This window comes from Lissotriton vulgaris, chromosome 10, assembly GCF_964263255.1.
Source record: "Lissotriton vulgaris chromosome 10, aLisVul1.2, whole genome shotgun sequence".
Lineage (NCBI taxonomy): Eukaryota > Metazoa > Chordata > Amphibia > Caudata > Salamandridae > Lissotriton > Lissotriton vulgaris.
In genome coordinates, this window is record NC_141698.1 from 1118507804 (window position 1) to 1118532936 (window position 25133).

Genomic DNA, 25133 nt, shown 5'->3' on the forward strand with positions numbered 1-25133 from the left:
TCGACATACAGACACATGCTACTCCAGATGAAATAAAGAAATGGACTGAACAAGGAGGGGTCCAGACAGACCAGGGATGGATGACGAGGGGAAAGACCACATGGTTTCTCCCCGACTCTATGGTTCAAGTTATCATTAACACAGCACATAGTCCATCACATCTAGGAGAAAAAGCCATGTTAGACAGCATACAGAACCTCTGGTTCAACAAGCATTTACGAGCAGCAGCAAAACAGAAAGTGCGTACCTGCATGATCTGTTGTCAGTTCAATCCAGGCAAAGGCATTCCCGTGGAACAAGGTGGATTTCATCCTCCCGACCATCCTTTTGAAGTCCTCCAGATGGATTATATCCAGATGGAAAGATGCAGAGGATTCAAATATGTCCTTGTAGTCGTATGTGCCCTATCCAGATGGACAGAAGCATATCCCGTCCCAGATTACACTGCCCCGACCACTGCCAAGCAGTTGGTTCGCGAGTTTTTCCCTCGATACGGTTTGCCCCGTGTCGTGTATTCAGATAACGGTCAGCCATTCTCATCTGAACTTATGAAGCAGGTTTCACTTCTATTGGGTTACCAGTGGAAGTTTCACTGTGTCCGACATCCCGAGGCAGCAGGTCTCGTGGAGCGACACAATCAGACTCTGAAAACGCGTCTTGCCAAAGTGTGTAAAGAGAAAGGAGTAGATTGGATAGTAGCTTTGCCAGTTGCCCTTTTTATATGCGAATGGTAGCCCATTCTAGGACAGGGCTATCCCCGTATGAGGTGGTCTTCGGTAGACCTCCTAATATGTGGGGGACGCCTATGCCACGCAAAATAACTGATGTAGACAGTAATATGCTGACAGATTACCTTGCTTCCTTGATGTCTGCACTACAATCATGTCGTTCACAGGTTGCGGCAGCCTTCCCAGACAACACCGAGGTGAAACCACATGAACTGGTTCCAGGAGATGTCGTCGTAGCCCGGAATTTCGATCGATCAAGCCCTCTGGAACCCCGTTGGAAGGAGCCGAAGATCGTTTTGTTAACAACCAGGACTGCAGTGAAACTAGAGGGGAGGAAAGGCTGGGTCCATTCCAGCCACGTTAAACGATTTCATGGACTTCCGCCAAAGACTGATTCCCAGAACCCTCGCATTCCAGAGACCGATACCAAACTCCCCCTGTTAGAGATAACTCCTCAGCAGGAGTTTCGAATGAAATTGAGGTCTAGTAAGTCAGACAGTTTAATTGTTTAAGTCCCCCCCTGGGTGAAGCGGTAAGACAGTTTCTTGACATGTATAAGTTAGACCCCAATAGAGAGAGAGATAGACAGGAGACCAAGAAACAGAAATATTGTAAAAGTCTCCGAAGCAGATGCATATGCACATTACTTATTATGTTTATTCTGAGTCTTACGATTATTGTTATGAGTTGGATGTTATATATGTATTATCCCATTGCACAATCTTCTAATGACACTGCAGAGCACACGTTCAGTGCCCTGCCTCCACACGAATTATCCTATCGACTTGCACTGCGCAACAATACATTCATCCGTATGTTACACCATTCTCACCAGATCAACAATGCTACTAATTGTTGGATATGTGGCCGACTCCCTCCCTATCAGAACTACAAGGGAGCTCTGCCCCTCTTTCCTTACCCGTTTACACATATTGGTTCCTGTGGTGCATGGTTTAGTTTAATATCCTCTTTAGACACTGACTCCCGAGTTTCCCAATACAATTGGATATGGGGAAATCTGAATACAGTCATGAACAAAGCATGTTTCCCAAACGAAGAAGGTCTTCCACAAATGACAGGGACCGATCTAGAAAATGAAGTTCATGGATTAGGCAATTTTACACTTAACCTCATGATTCTAAATGTCCAGACCGAGACTAATCCAGACTTGCCATCCATATCAGTTCTACCAGCAAAAGGTGTATTATGTGTCAGAAAGAATGGTTCAGTACATCTAGGTCACAGTGACTGTACTACTGTGGTTGAATTCAGTGATAAAGGCAAGTCTACATTCAAAGCTTCCCGACATTCCTATTTCATTTGTGGTCAGACAGCTTATGTCCGCTTACCTCTAGATTGGGATGGTACTTGTTTCATTGCATTCCTATTGCCACCAGTTTTCCTAGCCCCCTCTGACTATCACAGGAATTCCCGCCTCGATCTCGTTAGGCACAAGAGAGGTCTCCCAATAGTCGATCAGACTGAAACTACATGGGAACAATATACAGATTTCAATAAAGGATTCTTTCCCTATCTAGGCACTGTCTCCAACAGTAAACTGATACGCAAATTAACCAGAATACTCGAAGCAGTAGTGAATGAGACTACTTCTGCTTTAGGCAACTTAACCGAGGAGCAGTCTGCTATGAGACTTGTTGTTCTTCAGAACCGCCTTGTCCTTGACGTCATCCTGGCCGATAGGGGCGGAGCTTGTAGGGTCATCGGATCCAGTTGTTGCGTGTTTATTCCTAATAACGCGCCATCAGTCTATAAGGCCATTACCAGACTTCATGAAATTGCCCATCTGATACATCAGAACCCAGGCTCCTGGACTTGGTCCGGTTGGCTCTGGAGCGTAATAACAGCCTGGGGATGGAAGCTACTGTCATTCCTAGGAATAATATTGGCCATAGTATTCAGTTGTTGTCTATGTCTGCAATGTGGGCCAGCGATTTGCGGCTTGTGCGCCACAGCTTGTGTTCCTCATCCAAGTTCACGTTCCCATTCCCGAATAAAGAAAGAAGAACAGATGATGTTATATGAACAGATTGATGGTCTCATGAAAATAGATATATCTTGAATATATCTTGAAGGGTCCGTAGGGGACAAGGAGGGAATGAGGTAATTAAAATTATATGGTCAAGTGTGTCCCCTAACGTGTACCCCAACGGCTCCATGTACGAGATTAAAGTACATGTAATTTCCCTCCACAACCGAATCTGAAGACGCAAATACATTTGCGTCCAACGTCAACATGTTCTCTATCAGATCCACCATGAATGGATCGGAAATACAGTTCCTAAGTATGCCGTGCCACCGTCTTTACATGGTGCACTTTCACGTTTTTCCTGGCTCTGCCGAGCTAGGCCCTGATTTCTGCCTTCGAGCCACTTCTGTCTCTGCCTCTGGAAGCTGCAGCATGGAGATGCATCCCTGACCTCCCTCTGCCTTACTTCCTGCCAAGCGTAGCGGTGCCTGGCTCGGCCTGGCCTGCCTGCCAAGATCGTATTTTGCCTTCAAGTTATCTGTTCAGCCTCCTCGAAAATACATTCCTGTCTAGTGATTTAGGTAAACATATCCCCGGCTGCAGAGCAAAGAGCAAGCCTTCCTGTCTCCGTGCAAGTAATTTGCAATTCCCGTTGCCATAGTAGGCCCATGGCCCGCACGTAGACACATAGACACCTATGCACGCACTAGCATTCAGTATGGAATAGCCTCTGCCCGAGAGACCTTTTACTCCAGATAAAACATCCTCCAAACATAAGATACCAGATATGTTATAGGTCCAGGTCGTACTGACATCCCAGACTTCTGTCTCCTTTACTAGTGTCAAAGTTCTCCCCAGTTACACGTCTATGTCACGTCATGCTAGTTGCGCGCGCATCCGCACTTCCTGCTGACTTTGCAGAATTCTCTACGCACCCACCCACATATGACACTTTTCTGTGCACGCCCCTGTACACGCCTTTTTGCTACTCACATGTGTTCTTATCATATACATTTCACTTGTCACGCCTACTGTATCCATTGCCATTGTGTCATTTTACTATATATGTCATGTACTGTTAATAAATCATTGACATCTTTCTGCCATCATTGCATACCCCCGAACCCTTGTATTGATGGAATTGATTTCCATGGCTCGAGCCATTTTTGATTAAAGCCCGTATGACTCAGACATCACGGACTCTGCCTCTCATTTGATTGAGCTATTCTTTTACCTGTCTGAAATTATATGGCAAACTCGTATACGGTAAAATATATTTACCACAAACTTCTTACCCAATCATCCAGTTTTCCTGGAGTTGGACCCACAAGAGTTGCAGGTAACTTCATTCTTTCTAAACACTTTTCAGGAGTCTATGTTGCTTATCCAGCTGCCAGTGGAGTCTGACGTGCTGGACTCTGGTTCATTGTCAAGTCTGCAGGTGGACTATTTCTAGACGGACCTGCCACACTTATAAACTCGCTATCTCCCAAAAGTGTCCTTTCTCTGGTTCTCAGTACCCCAACAATATAGGGAACGGTTAAAGAACATTCTTCTGGTTTTTGTTTTTCAAATTCTGGAACAACTGGCCCTATAGTTACTGGCACAGTCACTGCTTCCATGTTTCTGGTTAGTTCCTTGATTTTCTCAGTGAGTTCTTTTGTGGTTCTGGCTAACTCGTCTTTTTCTTTATTATCAGGACCTACAGTTTGTGGTGTCTCAACATTAAAGGGATTATTTTTCCCATAATTTGTCGGGACTTGTTCCGGGGTCCGATATAACACTGTCTCCTTTGGCGGTGCACTGGGTGTCACCATCGCAGGATCCTGTTGGTATGGAGGTGGCTTTCTATTTATTATATCCTACAACAGCTCATCATCTGTATCATTCATTCCAAATTCATAGTCCTGTGGCATTGTATGCTTCCTATTTTCTGTGCACTTCCTTCCATCACTATCCATAAGTGTCATAACTTTATCACCCACTCTTCTAACAGGAAACATGCCATCTGTTATATCGGCACTTTGCCATCATTTCATTCTATCTTCATGCCTTTCTGGCATCCAAGATTTACCATACACCCACAACTGTCTCGCCCCTCTTTGTCTTTCTCTTTCATGCATCTCATCTTCTCATTCCACTAACGCTTCAAATTTGGTTGGCCTAGTCTCGGTTCAAGTTTCCACATAGTTTCTCTCAAATTTTGGAGTATCGCTGGGCTAAAGGAACCATGTTCCAGAAAAGCTAACACTTCATCTCCTTTAGTATACTTTGCCCAATTATATAACCAAATACAGGTATGATAACCATATTTCATCATCATGTAAGATACAAGTGATTTTGTGGAGGAATTACTTGTCCTTCCCTCGTCACAATTGGTTTTTCTTTTGTAAAAAGACTTTTATATTTCCCAAACCAAGAAGATTTCTGTTTCACTTTTCCGCTGAAACACATTGTTATTCTTTTCACTGTTACCGTTCACAAATCCCTTTTAACACACTACCTCGTCTTCCAATCCCAGCATGTCTCACACCAACGCACCAATCAGAACTCTTTGCGTCACTCCTACACTGGCCAATCCCAGCGCAGACTCTTCGTTACGTCAGCTCTACTCCTGCTTTGTCTGACTCCTCCTTTACAAAAGTTATCGGTAAGACCGGCAAATCCCAGCGCGGTCTCTCTTATGTCAGCTATGCTCCTCTTTCTGCTGACCCCTCCTTTACAAAACATTCTCTGTAAAACCGGATAATCCCAGCACGGTCTTTTTGACGTCAGCTCTGCTCCAACTCAGCTGACCACATCTTTGCAAAACTTATCGACAATATTTTTCAACTCTAAACTTTTACAATAATTCTTTAGTTACAACAGAAATACATTTCCATTTGTCTGTTACGCTAAGCAAAAGGGATAGTTTATTCAATCCTACAAGAATTCCGTATTTCCTGTAGCATAGCTTACCTCTACCCTACCACAGAATATGTACCAGTTGGGAGGTATGATTCCAAGGTGTTTGACACCAAACATGACTTGTTACTAAGCAGCCGTTTTAAAGATAGCATTTATCACGAGGTTATAATGCACCTTAACCTATATGTCTGGCTGCATCACAGACAACCCGGGAGAATGGTCTCCGAAGGCGGCAGGGGGGCCCTACTCAGGCAAGGGCACCCTCTCACGTAAAACCCAGCACCCTGCCTTCATGATTGATAAGGCTTGCCATAGGGGTGATTGATAGGTTTTAAGTGTAGTGATTTAGATAGATATAGTTAACGTATATCTAAGTAAGTGGTACGAGCACCAGCTTACACAGGTTGCAGTAGCAGACTTGTTGTGTCATTTTGAATAGCCTCTAATGGGTGGCATAATACATGCCTCGGCCCATGGGAAGCCTTTTGGGTACCTATGCCCTGGGTTTATGTGTTCCATATACTAGGGACTGATAAGGGTACCTCACTATCCAATCTACAGTGTACCAATTTAAATGTATTGCAATTTCAAGGAGAAAGCAGACTGGAGTCGTGATTAGCATGATCCCAGTCAGACTAGTAAAAAAACAACAAAACACCAGGAAAAAAGTGGAGGTAACCATGCAGTCAGATCCTACCTTCCTACAACAACATCATTTAAATACCTGTAAAGGAAACATGCAAGTAGTAGTAGGGAAGCACAAATGAAGCTCATGTGTTTCTAATTCTGCAGTTTGATGGACACAAAGCTAAGATCAAATCATATCAAGAGCCTTTACATAGTGATGTGCAAATGATAAACATTTGCTGAAAACTGATTTCCACACATTATTATTGGTGTGCTGTATAGTTGTCTCAGTAAAACTGCATATCATGTGAGTTGTGTTGCCACTTCTCCTGCTTAATGGGTGTGGCTCAAGTGCTTCACTTGGTTTTTATGCGACGATTTGATGTTTCAAAATCCCTATGACTTCAGTGATGTAACATTGATGGCGACCCAAAGGAAATTGTTCTAGCTGTTATGCCCAGGCTTACACATTTTTGGAATACCCCCTGCCAGTCCATACAGCTGGCGCATTCATGGAGTGCCAGCGGTGGTGATTGTGATACAGGTGTACAGTCTGCCAGGGAGATTTGATGCCTCTTTTGCACAGCCAACAGCTCCAAGTGTCCCTGGAAAATGTGCTAAGGGAAAATGTTGCTGTGCCATTTGTTGTCTGTCATACGATTTCTGCAGCACAATAACACAATACTGTAAACACGCGTAGAGAACTTCATGTTGGTTCTTTCTGATCAAGTTGGTAATGAAGGGATGTGTGATGGACATTGTGTACTGGATTCTGCTTTTTGTCTGACCATTATCCTTGACCCATAATGAAACCCTAAGTGCTTCATTGATTACAACAGTGAAGGGTATACTTCTGATAAGATGTCAGTCTCTGCACCTGCTGACCCCTGCCTGCATTGGCATTGTCTGGCTGTTGTATGGTGAGTGAAGCTATGAATCTGACCCCGGGGTGGTCAGTTACCCATGGACCCCTACACTATTGCCCTATCAACAAGGAGATCATACATGTATCTAGTTACCTTGCACTTTCTATCTTGGTTCAGTATCTCATCCTTGCAAACAACAACCCTTGCAGGTGTTGTAAATCTGTGTTCTTGCCTGGATACTACTGAGATTTCTACATTTAGAAGTGATCATCCTTGTAGCTACTGGGGCTCCATCTGCGTCCTCAAGAGCCCTTCAGGACATGATGAAGATGAGGGAATGATGACCGTCATCTAAAAATAAACATTGAATGTCTTGTTATTCTTCTCCCGTAATTTGTAACCGCTAAAAGACTGAACGACCAAACAAGCACCTATTAAATCACAACATGAAAGTCCATGAGTTTATGTGTATTTAGAGTGTGTGGATTTGGGGGGTAGAACAGCACTAAACCCCTTTATAAACAGGCACTGCACCAGAGTCACACTTTGCAAATTCTAATATTAATTTCAGACAAAGACCACAAGGCAAAGCTAAGAAGTAACAAATCAGAGTGAAACATTAATTTCAAGTTTTCAAACTATGAATATCACCTTGTCACTTTGTGTTGCTGCTTCCCGCCTTCAGGTAGTGGCTTGATTCCTGGAGGATTGATAAGGTGATTTTAAGTCAGAGTACAGTTTATTTTTTGGAAGACCTGTTGAACAACAATGTCCAGTCGGATCCTGTTGGTGCTCAGTGAGTTATATTTGATTTTCCTGACTCCGGTGCTGCTGATCACGTTTATTGATGCAGGTGAAGCGCATGAAACACTAAACCACAGCTGTGTCTTAGAAACAACAGAGGAAAGGACGTCAAGGAGAGATGGGACCCTGATCCTGGGTGCAGTCATGCAGTTTGGAGATAAGGGTCAAGGCCCAATTCCTGATTTTAAAGAGAAACCTCTTTTCATTAACCTCAACATGTACGTATTGTATGTCAGACCGATGTATGCTTGTTGGTCAAATGGGTCTCTGTGCTCAGAGCATCGCTCTGAAAGAGGCTTTGTGTGTTTGAATTCCAGACGAATAATGGGAACATTTAAGTAACAAAAAGTAAATTATTCTGAGGGATCAGTGAAGTGGGGAAATATATTAAAAGTTTTCATGAACAATCCTGAAAGTGATACAATCTAGATAGACACATAGATACCCTCCTTCCTTCGATTGTTGATAACTATAACACCGTTTTGCATTTTCAGTGTTACTTTTTTCTCCAACATGTATTTATTCTTCATGATACCCTTGAAAATGCCCCCTTGGCACCTACTTTCTTAACTGACTGTTTTTGCTTGCCGGTGTTATCCTCTCACACCCCTATCACTCACTCTCCCCTCTACACCTTTTAGCTCATGTTATCTTCTCACTCACATTATCACTCACTCTCCCCTCGAAAACCATTTAGCTTATTTTATCTTCTCGCTCACCTCACCACTCACTCACGTCCCTACTCATTTTAGTTCATGTTATCCTCTCACCATCCCTGTCACTCACTCTCCTCCCTACACCGTTTAGCTCATGTTACCCTCTGCTCCCTCTATCACTCACTCTCTTCTACACCATTTAGTTTGTGTTACCCTCTGCTCCCTCTATCTCTAACTCTCCTCTATACATTTTTGTTCATGCTATCTTCTCACCATCTAAGTCACTCACTCTCCTCTCTACACCTTTTAGCACACTACTTCCTACTTCCTCTGTCACACACTCTCCACTCCACATATTGTATCTCATGTTATCACCTTCTCCCTCTTTCACTCATTCTTCTCTCTACACCTTTTAGCTTATGTTATCCTCTCACCCCCTCAATCACTCACTCTCTTCTCTACCACTGTTAGCTCATGTTATCTTCTTGTTTACCTTATCACCCACTTTTGTCCCTACACATTTTAGTTCATACTATCCTCTCACCATCGCTGTCACTCACTCTCCTCTCCACACCTTTTAGCTTATGTTATCCTCTCACCCCCTCTATTACTCACTCTCCTCTCTACACCTTTTAGCTCATGTTCTCTTCTCACTCACCTTATCGCTCACTCTTGTCCCTACACATTTTAGTTTATGTTATCCTGTCACCATCTATGTCACTCACTCACTCTCCTCGGTACACCATTTAGCTAATGCTATCCTCTCACCATCTTTTTCACTCACCTTCTCTCAACACTTTTTAGCTCATGTTATCCTCTCACCCCCTCTATCACTCAATCGCTTCTACCATCTTTTAGCTAATGCTTTCTTGTCCTTCTTGTATCACTCACTCTCATCTAAACCTTTTAGCTCAAGTTACCCTCTCTTCCATCACTCACTCACTCTGCACATATTTTAGCTCATGTTATCATTTCTTCTCCTCTCTCTATCTATCACTATCCTCTTCATCTTTTAGTTCATGTTATCCTCCCACACCTCTATCACTCATCCTCCTTGCTAAACCTTTTAGTTCATGTTATCTTCTTGCTCACTTTATCACTCACTCGCATCACTACACCTTTTAATTTATGCTATCCTCTACCCCCTATATCACTCACTCCCCTCGTTACAACTTTTAGCTTACACTATCCACTCACCCCTCTATCACTCACTCCCCTTTCTACACCTTTTAGTTTATGTTTTCCACTCACTCTCCTTTATACCTTTCATCTCATGTTATATTCTCACCCCTCTATCACTCACTCTCCCCACTACACATATAGCTCATGTTATCTTCTTGCTCAAATTAACATTCACTCTTCGCTAGGCCTTTTAATTTATGTTATCCTCTCACCCCCTCTATCATTCACTCTCCCCTCCACATCAACTAGCTAATGTTATCCTCTCACCCCCTCCATAACACACTCTTCTCACTACACCTTTTAGTTTATGTTAGCCTCTCACCCCATCTATCACTCACTTTCCTCACTACCCCTTTTAGCTTTTGTTCCCCTCTGATCCCTCTATCACTCTCTCTCCGTATACCTTTTGGCTCATGTTATCCTCTCCTCCCTTTATCATTCACTCTCCTTTCCACACCTTTTAGTTCATGTAATTCTCTCACCATCTCTATCACTCACTCTCCTCTCCTTTTAGTTTGTGTTATCCTCTGCTCCCTCTATAACTCTCTCCTCCACCATCTTTTAGCTCGTGTTTGCCTCCTCTCTTTGTATCACTTGGCAAATATGGGGTTGCTAAAGGGGACAAACTGTTCATGACTTTCGTCGATTTAAGCGCTGCTTTCGATTGTGTCAGTCATGAAGTACTATGGGAAACCCTCTCACACCTAGAAATTGATCCCGTCATCATAAACTTTATAAAGGAATTGTACAGTGGGGCATGTGCAAAAGTCCAATTTGGTATAAAGGGGGAATGTACTTCTAAATTCCTAATCAAAAAAGGCGTCCGACAGGGATGCATATTGGCACCGTTTTTATTTAATTTATATATAAACAATATAGCATCCCATTTGACTGAAAATAGGCATGATTATCCACAGGTAAAAGGGAAACCAGTTCCAATCCTGCTTTATGAGGACGACGCTGTCATTATGGCACGCACGCAACTGGGTCTACAGAGGTCACTTAACTCTTTTTCTGATTTTATGGAAGCACATGGCTTAAAAATTAATACCAGCAAGACTTTTAGCATGTCCTGCCCAAGGAAAAGTAAGATGCGTTGTAATATTTTTTTGGCGGGGGTAAAGATAGACACAACTAAACCTTCTCTTATTTAGGCATTAATTTCGACAACAATGGGCTTGGGCCACAGCGGCAACTGCTAGGAAACTAGTTTTTTCCCGTGCTATTAGCCCGTGCAAAATTTTGCTATAAAATTAGGAGGTAGACCGGTAAAAATCCTCATTGATATTTATAAGGCAAAATGTATGTCCTCAGCAATTTATGGGGCAGGCGTTTGGGGTATCACGGATACAAGTAAAATCCAGGTCTGTGAAAACGCATTTTTACGGTACCTACTAGCAGTACCAAAGTCAACCTCCACATACGTCTGTCATAAAGAACTGGGCATAGTTTATGTGTCGGACCTCATCAAGGTGAGCCCGGTCTTGTTGTGGCACAGGGTTTGGGTCTCACAGGAGACAAGGCTAAATAAGGACATTATCAGTGATTGTATGGCTCACCAAGGGTGCATGAAAATAGACTGGTTAAGGTATGTGAGACGCTTTTTAATAGCTATAGGCCATCAGGATTACTTTGATAATCCTTCTAGCATGGCAGGTGTCACAAGGCAGAAACTGAAAGAGGCCTGTCTTACTTACCTGGAAGATTTAAGGTGGCATCAGGAGGGTAAGAAATCATCTGTCATTCACAATCATATGTTGCTAAATGGTCCTGGCTTACAGAAATATTTAATACTCACATTGAGCTGTTTTACCCGGATGCTGCTCACCCGCTTCAGGGGGGGGGGCAGTTTCTTCAGACTGGTGACCTTCCAGGAGGTGAACATTTGTTCGGAATCCTTGCCCCTTTGTCCTTGTGACGATGTATCACAACAAACAACTTTACACTGTATTATGTTTTGTAAATTTTATACCTCAATCAGGAGAGGGTATATTATTAATTTACTCAAAAGCTGGGATCTAAGACAGTGCAGACCAGCCCTGTTAAGATTGCAAATGTTGAAGGATGAGCTCACTCTTTTTAGCGTTTCAGTGTTTTTAAAATGTGTCTTAAGATTCAGACTATCAATGAACTAGAGTGTTTGTTTCTGGTCATGAAATTAGTGGCATATTCGGATTTTTTATATACCTGTATTTCCAAATTATATTGTGTTTAATTCATTTTTTAATTCGATATACTTACGTATTTAATGAATCAGATGAAATTTGTATTTGTATTTTAACATGTGCTTTTATGGTTTCTATATTGCTACCAAATAAAGCTACTTTTTGACTTTGTCTTTGACACTGACTCTCTCCTATACACTCTTACCTCATGATGCCATCTGCTCCCTCAGTCATTCACTATCTACATCTTTTAGCATGTGTTATCCTCTCCTCCCTTTATCACTCACTATCCTTTCCATATCTTTTAGTTCATGTAATCCTCTCAACATCTCTATCACTCACTCTCCTCTACACACCTTTAAGCTTGGTATATCTCTCCTCTTTCTATCACAAACTGTCCTCTCTATTCTGTATAACTTAAATTATCCTCTCTTTCCTCTACATCTCACTCTCCTTTCTGCAAGATTTAGTTCCTGTTATCCTCTCCATCCTCTATCACTCATTCTCCTCTCTACTCCTTTAAGCTCTTGTTATCCTCTCACCATCTATATCACTCATTCTCCTGTCTATACCATTCAACTTTTGTTATCCTCTCACCCATCTATTATTCACTCTCCTCATACACCTCTTAGCTTATGTTTGTTTTCTCGCCATCTCTGTCTCTCTCCTCTCTACACCTTTTAGCTCATGTTATCCACTCACCCCCTCTATGACTCACTCTCCTCTCTAAACCTTTTATCTCATTGTATCCTTTCCTCCCTGAATCTTTTTATTCCTGTTATCCCCTCCTCCCTCTATCACTTGCTGACCTCTCTATTCCTTTTAGTTCTTTTTATCCTCTCACCATCTCTATAACTCACTCTTCTCACAAAACTTTTTAGCTCAAGTTATCTTCCGACCCACTGAAGCTCTTACTCTCAGCTCTATTCCTTTTGCCACATATTATCCTCTCACCCAGCTATCCCTCACTCTCTTCTCCACTCATTTTAGTTCATGCTAGGCTCTCACCATCTCTATCACTCACTCTCCTCTCTAACTCCTCCTAGCTGATGTTAGCCTTCTACCCCCTCTCACTCACTCCCCTCTCTATACCTTTAAACTCATGTTATCCTCTGCTCCCTCTATCACTCGCTCGCCACTCCAGATCTTTTAGCTCATTTTATCATTTCCTCCCTCTATCACTCACTCTCTTCTCTACACCTTTTAGTTTATGTTATCCTCTACTCCCTCTATAACTCTCTCCTCCACCATCTTTTAGCTCGTGTTTGCCTCCCCCTCTTTGTATCACTGGCTCTCCCCTATGCGCTCTTAGCTCATGCTACCCTCAGCTCCTTCTATCACTCACTATTCACATCTTTTAGCACGTGGTATCCTCTCCTCCCTCTATCTTACACTCTCCTCTCTACACCGTTTAGATCATAATATCCTCTTGCTCCCTATATCAACACTCTCATTCCTCCAACTTTAAAGTCCTGTTATCTTCTCATCTCCCTTAATTACTCACTGTCTTCTCTTCTCCTTATCTCACCTATTTCTGGAGACATGTATGCATTAGTTTTGTTTTGCATTTAAGAGTTCTTTAGAGAGCTCCTGTACCATAAAGAATTAGTGCACTTTTCAATAACCTGTGAGAAAGTACAACCATAGTGAACACTAATGACACAGAGAAACAGGGCAATAAAGCCAAGTTAGCACAATCATGTTCTGGAATGGTGACCAGGTTTAGTGGGTGGCGCAGTTGTTCAGGTGCAACCAGAGAAGGTGCGATTCAGTCACTGTTGTTTCCTCAGTATTTCCATACTTGGTAGAGTTCATAGTTTGCAGAGAGGGAGGATGCAGCAACACCCACACAGGTTAAGTTTAGCTCCTGAGAGATTTTAAGATTAGCAGTGGCGACGTATAGAGTCCACATATGTTTTAAAAAGCCTTAGCTGATAATGAGAGCAGAGTAGTACGTGATGCTTCTGATTTTAAATATTGTCTTTGCTTGGAGAGAAAACTGACGATTTTCTTTGAGAACTGGCAATCTGTAGTGATATTTATTAGATGGAGATATAAGGCATGCTGTCCAAAGAAGTCCTATCTTGAAGCTAGCATGGAGATCTGAGGGACACCCATCAAGTTTATGTTTCCAGAGCCAGGCTGGGCCAGGAGAAGTGCAGGTGTAGAGGTTTTTAGCTTAGCTGGACCAAGAACCGTTAATGGTTATTGAAGAATTGATTCCCCGTTTGACAAAAAAAACATTGAGCCCAAACTTGCTTAATCACTCCCTCCTTCATGCAGTTGAAGGATTCACCACTTCTCCAAGCTCCAGAAATAAACCAGACAAAAGCTTTTTGTCCCTCAAGAGTAAAGCCTGCAACATGTGCATTAGGACCAAAGGAAGAGTATGCATTAGAAGCCAATACAATAAGAAGAGAGCATGTTTTGTTTCTTGGGCCCTGCAGCGCTTTCCATATGGCAGAGTTTACCAGCAGATGAAGGAGAGCAGACCACATCCCACTTTTTGAAGTCAATCAACAATCAATCAGGGTTTGTAAAGCGTGGTTACTCAATCGTGAGGGTTTCAAGGTGCTCGGAGGGGAGGGGGGCAGATCCATCTGCGCTAAGCTGTTCCGTCGAAGAGCCAAGTCCTGAGGTCCTTCCTGAATGTGGTCAGCGATGGGGATTGTTTGAGGTGGGTCAGCAGGGTGTTCGAGGCCTTGATGGCGAGGAAGGTTCTGTCTTGTGGATCCAGGGGGGCGATGTCCAGGCCTTCTGGGTAGAGTGGAGATCTTTGGTGGAGATGTGGAAAGCAAGCGGTGGTTCAGGTATGCTATTCCTGCGCTATGGAGGGATTTGTAGGCATACATGAGAAGCTTGAAGGTTATCCTTTTGTTGACTTGAAGCCAGTGGAGTTTTCAGAGGTGTTCGGAGATGTGGCTGTGGTGAGGGATGTCGAGAATCAGTCTGGTTGCAGCATTTTAAAGTTTCTGAAGTTTTCTGAGTAGTTTTTGGGTGATGCTAGCATAGAGTGCATTGTCGTAGTCGAGTCTGCTGCTGATGAGCGAAAGGGTGACTGTTTTCCTGAATTCAGTTGGGATCCATCTGAATGTCTTGTGAAGCAGGCAGTGCTTGTGGAAGCATGAGGAGGTGACGCGTTGATCTGATGGTTCATTGTGAGCAAGGAGTCCAATAGGATGCTGAGGCTTTGTGCACGTTCTGTGGTGGTGGACGAGGTTCCCAGAGTGGAGGGCCACCAGGAGTCATTCCATGCTGAGGGTCCTAGGATGAGGACTTCGTTCTTGTCAGAATTCAGTTTGAGGCAGCTGCTCTTCATCCAGGTGGCGATGGCCTTCATTCCTCTGTGGAAGTTGTTTCTGGTAGTTGTTGGTTCATTAATGAGGGAGAGGATCAGTTGATGGTCATCGGCGTAGGAGAGGATGTTGACTTCTAGTTCCTGATGATGGTTGCGAGGGGACCATGTAGACGTTAAAGAGGGTGGGGCTCGGGGAAGAATACTGAGACTCTCCGCAGTTGATCTCCATGGATTTGGCGAGGAATGAGGTAGTCTGACTCGCTGTGTTTGTCCGGTGAGAAAGGAGTGGATTCAGTCCAGTGCCTTATCGCGGATGCCAGCATCTTGGAGTCTCTTGATTAGGGTGCAGTGGGAGGGGGTGTCGAAGGTGGCTGTCTTGGTGCTGTGGTTGCTCTTGAAGTCAGATTGGGAGATGTCCAGGATATGGTTTGCTTCAATGAACTCAGAGTTGGGTGTTCATGTCCTTCTAGATGACCTTGGCTGGGAAGGGGAGAAGGGAGATGGGTCTGAAGTTCTTGAGGTCTATCAGGTCGGCGGATGGTTTCTTAAGTAGAGGGTTGATCACCTGGGAAGATGACAGTCTGGATGGATCTGTTGACAGTGCTGCAGAGCTTGGGGTCGATGGCTGTGGCTGCTCTGTGGAAGATGTGGTATGGACATGGGTCTGAGGGGGGTCCAGAGTGGATGCTCTTCATGGTATTGAAAGAGTCATCAGAGGTGAGAGGGGTCCAGCTGTGCAGGATCTGTTGGGGTGCGGCGTGGTTGGGTGCGGTGGTGTCAGGCTTGGTGGGAGGGTCTTGGGTTTTGAAGCTGTCGTACATAAGCCTTATCTTGTTGTGGAAGAAGGTGCTGAGTTTGTCGCAGAGGTCTTAGGAGGGTGGGACATCTGTGGTCTCGCTGTTGGTTGGGCCTGGCGAACTCCCTGATGATGGTGAAGAGTACTTTACTTTTGTATGTGTTGCCATTTATTCTGACCTGGAGGGCCGTCTTCTTTGATAAGGAGGTATTGTGTGGAGAGCGCGGCTTTGAAGGCAGTGTGGGTTCCCGGGAGTATGAAAATAACATTTAAAAGAATACATTGTGACCAAAAGCATTATATGCCATAAGAAGAGGTGTTGCTCCTTTTAAACACAATGTCACTCAGTCAGTCCCTTCTTCCAACAATAAAGTTGTGCAGCAAAGACATGTCTATTAGCCAAATCAAAAGATCTTTTGCAAGAGATGCTCTGGCAACTACCAACTGGGATTCAGGGTCAAGCAGCAATGTAAAGGAGAGAAGAACGCTTCCAAAGAGAAGCCATTCCAGTTCATACCAGTGAGATGTTTCTGATGCTTAACATCGATGGCATGTTCTCTAGTGCATGTTGTTAATGTAACTAAGCCATACACTATGTTTAGTGGCGAGAGCCCCAGAAGGATCCCAAATCAAAGCTTCATGTTAATATTACAGAATGGACCTGATTTGAAAAGGTTAATATACATGTGTATTATTACTCAGGTGCTTATTCACTCCTGAACCAAGGTGTAACAATACCCTTATTTTCTATTCAAGCGTTTCAAGTGCAGATTTTCACTTAGGTGTAGACTTTCATTCTCTACCCCTGCGAATGAGTTGGTGGAGCCTACCCACATAGTATTTTGCGCTGAAATGAAATGAAAAGAAACGTCATGATCAACTTTTATGTGCAGCCTATTTGACAGAGACCTCAGCCACCTTGGTGGAGACCTCGATTGGTAGAGAACAGGTGAATACTGTACACCTGACCCGAACCGCATACACCACTTCACTTCAAACTGCACACATCTCACACCCAAGGCTCAGCCATCAGAAACCAGCAACAGCCTCAAATGTTAAGACAACACCGAAGAGTAAAGGAACAATAGCTAGGAGACAACCCATGTAGTAGAACTTTTGGTTTAAACACTACACACAACAACATAGTCTTAATCCTTTCACTGTAACTGAAGAGCAGATGGAAGACTTGTGCCAGGAGTTCAAGGACGGTTAATGCATTGGGGGAGGAGGAGTGCCCTGTAAGGGGAAATTAAGATAAATTGGCAGCACGAGAATAAGTCTGCCAATACTTCAACCAGGAAGAGTTGGGAGCCATCTTGGGCCTCGGCTTCAGCCGAGTCCCTGGAAAAAGGTTAAAAGAAAAGAAAAGGGAGTAGGGAAGCAAAACCCTGACCTCTTAGCTCTAGTTCTCGGGTCTGAGAGGGACCCCTTCAGGGCAAGAAAGCATTTTTTAATTATTTGCTGAAAATCACTAAGTGTGGGCCAAAAATCTGTTCCGCTCACTGAATTTGCGGATTTTCTGCAATTTCGCGATCCGCGAATCTCGCGAAATTGCAGAAAAATCCGCGAGCGGGACAAATTTTTTCCAGGAAGCACTTACAAGGTTACAGCAGGTGCCCAAGTTGAAGCTAATTTCTTTGTAACCATTTACAAAATGGTTACAAAGAAATTTGCTTCAATTCAGAAGTTCAATAATCCCCAGGGACCACCACCTCCCTGGCGCTATAGAAACAGTAATGGGGGCGTGCACTCACCTCTTGCCCCACGGACCACCAACTCCCCGGGGAAAAAAAAAGTTAATAGGAGGCTTTGCAGACCCCTGAGGCCCACAGGGACTACCAATTCACTATGGCCAGAGAGCGGCCGCCCCACTCCTGGGCCACATATGACGTGGGGACCACCACCTTTCCAGAGCTGGCCCTGAAAAGTAAATGAGGGGGTTGTGTGGCCCTCCCTCTTTAAGCCATTAATGGGCTTGGGGACAGCCAGCACCCAGGGCCCGCTTAAAGGTGAGAAATTATCAGAAGGAGGCAGAATAGTTAGGAGACAACCCATGTAGTAGAACTTTTGGTTTAAACACTACACACAACAACATGGTCTTAATCCTTTCACTCTACCTGAAGAGCAGATGGAAGACTTGTGCCAGTAGTTCAAGGACGGTTAATGCACTGGGGGAGGAGGAGTGCCCTGTAAGGGGAAATTAAGATAAATTGGCAGCACGAGAACAAGTCTGTCCTGCCAATACTTCAACCAGGAAGAGTTGGGAGCCATCTTGGGCCTCGGCTTCAGCCGAGTCCCTGAAAAAAGGTTAAATAAAAGAAAAGGGGTAGGGTAGCAAAACCCTGACCTCTTAGCTCTAGTTCTCGGGTCTGAGAGGGACCCCTTCAGGGCAAGAAAGCATTTTTTAATTATTAGTTGAAAATCACTAAGTGAGGACCAAAAATCAGTTCCGCTCGCGGAATTTGCGGATTTTCTGCTATTTCGCTATCCGCGAATCTCGCGAAATTGCAGAAAAATCCGCGAGCGGGACAAATTTTTTCCAGGAAGCACTTACAGGGTTACAGCAGGTGCCCAAGTTGAAGCTAATTTCTTTGTAACCATTTACAAAATGGTTACAAAGAAATTAGCTTCAATTCAGAAGTTCAATAATCCCCAAGGACCAGCACCTCCCCGGCGCTATAGAAACAGTAATGGGGGCGTGCACTCACCTCTTGCCCCACGGACCACCAGTTCCCCGGGGCAAAAATGAGTTAATAGGAGGCTCTGCAGACTCCTGAGGCCCACAGGGACTACCAGATCCCTGTGGCCAGAGAGCGGCCGCCCCACTCCTGGGCAACATATGACATGGGGACCACCACCTTTCCAGAGCTGGCCCTGAAAAGTAAATGAGGGGGTTGTGTGGCCCTCCCTCCTCAAGCCATTAATGGGCTTGGGGACAGCCACCACCCAGGGCCCGCTTAATGGTGAGAAATTAGCAGAAGGAGGCAGAATAAAGGTCAGCAACGAACAGGAACAGACAGAATAGAGGTCCAAGATAGGCAGAAAGAGGCAAAAAAGATGTCAGAAACAAGCAGAAAAGGAGAATAAAGGTCAGAATTGAGCAGAAAGAGGCAGAATAAAGGTCAGAAGGGAGCAGACACAGGTCAGAAACTATTTATTTATTTTTTTATTTATTTTTATAATTTGTTGAGCGCGGCGAATACCCGTGGGCATCTCGGCGCTAAGTGATTCCCTCATTTCCCTAGCGGCTCATAGAAAATGTCTTAGATTACTGATCAAACAGCCAAGTCTTTAGTAATTTACGGAACTGCGGAAGTGAAGAAGACATCTTAATGCAGTATGGCAAGGTATTCCATAGCTTGGGTGCCGCAACCAAAAAGCGACGATCTCCCCATGAAACTGTCTTGGATCGAGGGACCACTAGTTGGTTCAAGGTGGCCGATCGGAGCTGTCTGGTTGGTTTGTAAGGTGTCAACTGTTCCTTAAAGAAGTGAGGAGCCTGATCGTGCAGTGCTTTGTACACTATGCATAACGATTTGAATTTTATTCGGTTGCGGATCGTTAGCCAGTGATATTTCTTGATGGTGTCAGAAATTGGAGAGAATTTGGGTGTTCCCGAAAGAAGCCGTGCTGCTGCATTCTGCAGTGACTGAAGCTTGTTTATTATCCTGGCTTGGGCATTTAGAAATAGCCCATTGCAGTAATCTAGAGATGTTAACACCAATGAACTGATCAGGTTTTTGGCGGCAGTATCAGGAAGAAATGGAAGAATTTTCCTGATCAGTTTTAATTTATGATGGGCTGTTGCCGCTACCTTGTTCGCGTGTGCCATAAAATTTAGGTCCACATCGAATGTTACTCCCAGGTTCCTGACCTTAAGTGCTGGCCTGGGCGGCTCTCCCATGGCTGATGGCCACCAGGTTGACGACCAATCTGGTCGAAGGGGGCCAAAGATAAGCACCTCCGTCTTATTGGAGTTTAGCTTAAGGCAATTAGATGCCATCCACTCAATGATTGCAAGCATTCCGTGTTGAAATCGGTCTGCCACCTCTGGTCCGTTGTCTTTGATGGCCAACACCAATTGGGTATCGTCAGCGTAGGAGGTTACGCTCATCCCATATGCTTTGATGACATTAGCAAGGTCCGACACATAGATATTGAATAGTGTCGGACTTAGGGATGAGCCTTGAGGAACTAGTAGAAAGAGGAAAAATAGAGGTCAGAAACCAGCAGCAAGATGCAAAATATGGTTGAGAAACGAGCAGAATAAGGCAAAATAAAGGTCAGAAGGGAGCCGAAAGAGGCAAAAATAAAGGTCAGGAGTGAGCAGAATGAGGCAAAATAATGGGCAGCAGAATGAGCAGAAAGAGGCGAAATAGAGGTGAGAAATGAGCAGCAAGATGCAAAATAGAGGTCATAAACGAGCAGCAGGAGACAGAATATAGGTCAGGAGTGAGCAGAAAGGAAAAATAATGGGCAGAAAGAGGCAACATAGAGGACTGGAGCAAGAAGAGAAGAGGCAGGAAAACAAGCAGAGGAGGCACAACACTGAATGCAGCAAAGAGCAGCAGACAGCAGGCAAGCTGAACAAGAGGGCCCACTACTACTTTTACAGCATTCCTACTGAAAAAACCCAATCATACAATCACGCAGCCACTCACTGATCCACTCATGCTCCCACTCATAGACCCACTCAGAGACTCATGCACCCACTGATAGACACACTCAGACAGTCATATACCCACTCACAAATCCATCCAAGCACTCATTCATCCACTCACGGACCCACTCAGTAACGCATACACATATTCACAGACCTACTCAGAGACTCACATCAACTCACACACTCATGCATCCTCTCACAGACCTACTCAGACACTTGTGTACCCACTCCCAGCTCCACTCAGACACATGAACACACATTCTCAGTGACTCTTGCACACTCTCACAGACCCACTCAGACACTCATCCAGCCAATCACAGATCCACTCAGAGACTCATGCACCTACTCCCAGACTCACTCAGACATGGACCCACTCACAGACCCATTCTGAGACTCACACAACCACTCACAGACCCATTCAGACACTCAAACACTCACTCACCCACTAAGAGACTAATACACCCACTCACTAACTTTACAGCCACTCACACACAAACTCTCAAAGCTTAGATGTTACAGTTAAAAAAAATAAAACCATTAAAATGAACTAAAAAAAAAACAAAGGTTACAGGGTCTTTATAGGTAGGAAATAGAATTTAACAAAAACATTGAAATCCGGTGAAAAAAACAAAGATTACAGGGATGTTATAGTTAGGCTCAGATTTCACTCTTACGAAACCATTGAAATTCTGCAGTTATAGTTACCTGAGCTAACTATATCTTATGCCCTTACAATGCACTGCTTATGACCTCACCTATTACATCACTCATGACATGGTCAGTGACATAAAAGGTAACAAAGGGGGGAGGTAGAGTATAGAGATAGGATTCTCACTCCACGGGCACTGATAATTAAACAAGAAGAATCCTACTCAGAGTGCACACCTCAGGGATGGGGACACTCAGTGTTGTGAAAAATACCCCTCACACACCAACAGGCCCCTTGGTGTCATGCTTCATCATCGGGGTCTTCGCATCCCGCTGGAGGGATGCGGCGTGCTGGGACCAGCGACTACGCGGGAGCACTGTCGAAGTTGACTATGTGTGGTGTGTGTTAGGTGCAAGTGATGGGATATTGGGAAATGTGAGTGAAGGGTGTGGTGAGAAATTAAAAAGTACCTGGCTAGTGGGTTCTAGGAAAAAACTTTATTCGAGACCCCTAGCTGGTGCTATTAAAAAGAAGTGCAAAGTGAGGTCAGTTGTCTTTATTATGGACACTACCTCTGGTGTGTGTCGACATGTTTCGGAACTGGTGTTCCTTCTTCAGGACGGGGACACAACTTCCCAACCCTACTCACGTATTTTTAAGAAAAAAATGTATTCTCTTAAAGTAGAAAAAAAAGTGAAACTATTTACAGTGAAGAAAAAAGGCTAAAATGTGCCTACAGCGTTTTTTTGGTTCATGCAGTTGCATGTCCTAAAAAGAAAAAGAAAAGGACGAGTCAGTTTGGTTGCCACAAGGGACTGGCTCGGACAGGTGCAGTCACCTGGAGCCCCAAACGGTTAAATAAACCTGTAAAAAGAAAGACAGACATAACACACAACATAGATGACACACTAATAGTTTGTAATGGTTCTGTAGAGCATACTCATAGTGACTGTTGTGTCCTGCCTCATGAGCATATCCAGAACGCCAGGGTGGGTAGGTGGATTCGTAATCTGTGTGGGTAAAGAGTTGGTTTCAATATTTTTTACTCACTGTCTGGGTTCGTGCTAGGTAGGTCTCTGAAAGTTTGTCTACTGAATACTCACAAAATCCGCCTGAGTCGGCCTCCTTCTACCACCCTACGCTGCTCCGCTGGTAATGCTTAGCGTTCAGGGCTTTGTCATATATGGGCCTCAAGGTGCTTTCTGATTCGTTGATTGACGGATATGGTGCGCAGACCAAATAAGGAGCGTCCGCCCCTGCGCCTATCATGATCATGGACCTGTTCTCAGAGTAACCTGTGTCATTCTGAGCATGTTAGATCCGGTGGTGACTGTTGAGCCAGTTGGGCGCATGCGCATCAATCATTGACACGGCCGTCAGTCACTATTTCTGGGCGCATGGGTAGATGGTGTAGTCTATGAGATATGCGCTTTGGTTAGTTACACTATTCTGATAGTAATATAGAGTAAATGTCATAGGTACACTTCAATATGATTGTAATCATAATAGGAGTGGGTTATTTGGAAACTTGTGATGCGGTACTTGGGACAACGCATGGGATGGATCAGTGAGTGTTTACTTGGGTTGTTAAAACAGAGACTAACCAGGCACACCCCTACGGTTTACAGTTTGATAAGAACCCGTGTTTCTCAAAATAGAATTACAGCCATAAGTTGCAAACCCTTCAGGTTTTTCAGGTTTTACCCGGACAGATGGCCCCATGGAATATCATCATTTAGGCCTTCAATGTGGGTGCCCAAACGAAAAACCCATCATTGTTCTTTTTGGAACAGGCCGGTTTCTGATTTTAAACGTTCAATTATGGTCCAACGTAGATCATTGACACAATGTTGTTGTTCCAGGAAGTGAGATGCCATCTTTGTGGTTGTTTTTTTGCAGCGTATGTCGCTTTTATGTTCTCCTATTCTCACTTTGACAGGTCTGGTGGTCATGCCTATATACTCTAGGCCACATGGGCATGTTATCATGTAGACAACGTTTTTTGTGTTACAGTTGGAAAATTGTCGTTGTTCCCATGATGTACCGTTTCTGAAAGTTAAGACCTTGCTTTTTTGAGTTAGATGGCAACTACTGCAGTCTCCACAGGGGAAATGTCCTTGGACATCCCTGAGGTGTGCACTCTGAGTAGGATTCTTCTTGTTTAATTATCAGTGCCCGTGGAGTGAGAATCCTATCTCTATACTCTACCTCCCCCCTTTGTTACCTTTTATGTCACTGACCATGTCATGAGTGATGTAATAGGTGAGGTCATAAGCAGTGCATTGTAAGGGCATAAGATATAGTTAGCTCAGGTAACTATAACTGCAGAATTTCAATGGTTTCGTAAGAGTGAAATCTGAGCCTAACTATAACATCCCTGTAATCTTTGTTTTTTTCACCGGATTTCAATGTTTTTGTTAAATTCTATTTCCTACCTATAAAGACCCTGTAACCTTTGTTTTTTTTTTAGTTCATTTTAATGGTTTTATTTTTTTTAACTGTAACATCTAAGCTTTGAGAGTTTGTGTGTGAGTGGCTGTAAAGTTAGTGAGTGGGTGTATTAGTCTCTTAGTGGGTGAGTGAGTGTTTGAGTGTCTGAATGGGTCTGTGAGTGGTTGTGTGAGTCTCAGAATGGGTCTGTGAGTGGGTCCATGTCTGAGTGAGTCTGGGAGTAGGTGCATGAGTCCCTGAGGTGTGCACTCTGAGTAGGATTCTTCTTGTTTAATTATCATGGTCAGTGACATCACTGATGACATAATTGATGACATATCAAATGAAATCACTGATGACCGCTGATGACATCATCTGCAGACCCACTTACATACCCAATCATATCCCCATACAACCTCTCATACACCCATTCACAGTCCCATTAAACTAGTGACATACACACTCACTCATACATACAGCCACTCACACAACCCCAAACAGACCCATACAACTACTCACATACCCACAAAACCATTCACACACTCACTCACAGACAATATAGCCACTCACACACTCACTCACATAGCTATTGTTAGAATTGGGGGTCTCTAGTTGGCACAGGTAGGTACTTGTGATAAATAGGGACCCTCTCCTCTAGTCAGGGTAAGGGGGTACACTCCTAAAATAACCCCTGCTCACCCCCTTGGTAGCTTGGCACGAGCTGCAAGGCTTTAACTCCGAGGCGTTGTAAGTTAAGCATTAGTGACCACATACATTAACCCAGTGACAACACTAGAAATGGACACCACACAAGGTTTTTCCTTGAGGTGTTACCACAAGACCAATAAATGACAAAAAGAATCCACAGTACTATTAGATTTCAAGAGTTCTGGTCAAAAAATCTGAATTCACAGTTCTGTGCGAGTCGGTAGCCTTGTCCGGCTACAGTGTTGCTGAAATAACACAGAGTCTAACAAATCCAGCAGACCGTGGCGGTCCGGGCCCACTCACATGTCGACAGACTCAGTCACAGTACCTTTTACTTGATGCGGCCGGCAAGGACGTGCGAACTGGTTCCGGTGTTCGTCGCGGTGCAGAAAAGAAAGCGTTGCAGGATGCGTTGTCCCTCGATGCGGTGCAGGCAGTGGCTCGTTGACAGAGTCGGAGGATCCAAGGCGTGCGTTGCAGGGCGAGACGGTGCTTCGTTGCGGTGCTTCCAGCTTGCGGTGCGGCATTCGAGACGGAGTTTTGGAGATGGCGTCGATCAGTCCGGACAGCCGTGTGAGTCGGGTGGTGCGTCGCAAAACATGGGAGGCGGTGCCTAACTCCGGTGCAATCACAGGACTCCAAGTCAGCAGCAGTGACTGCGTCGGTC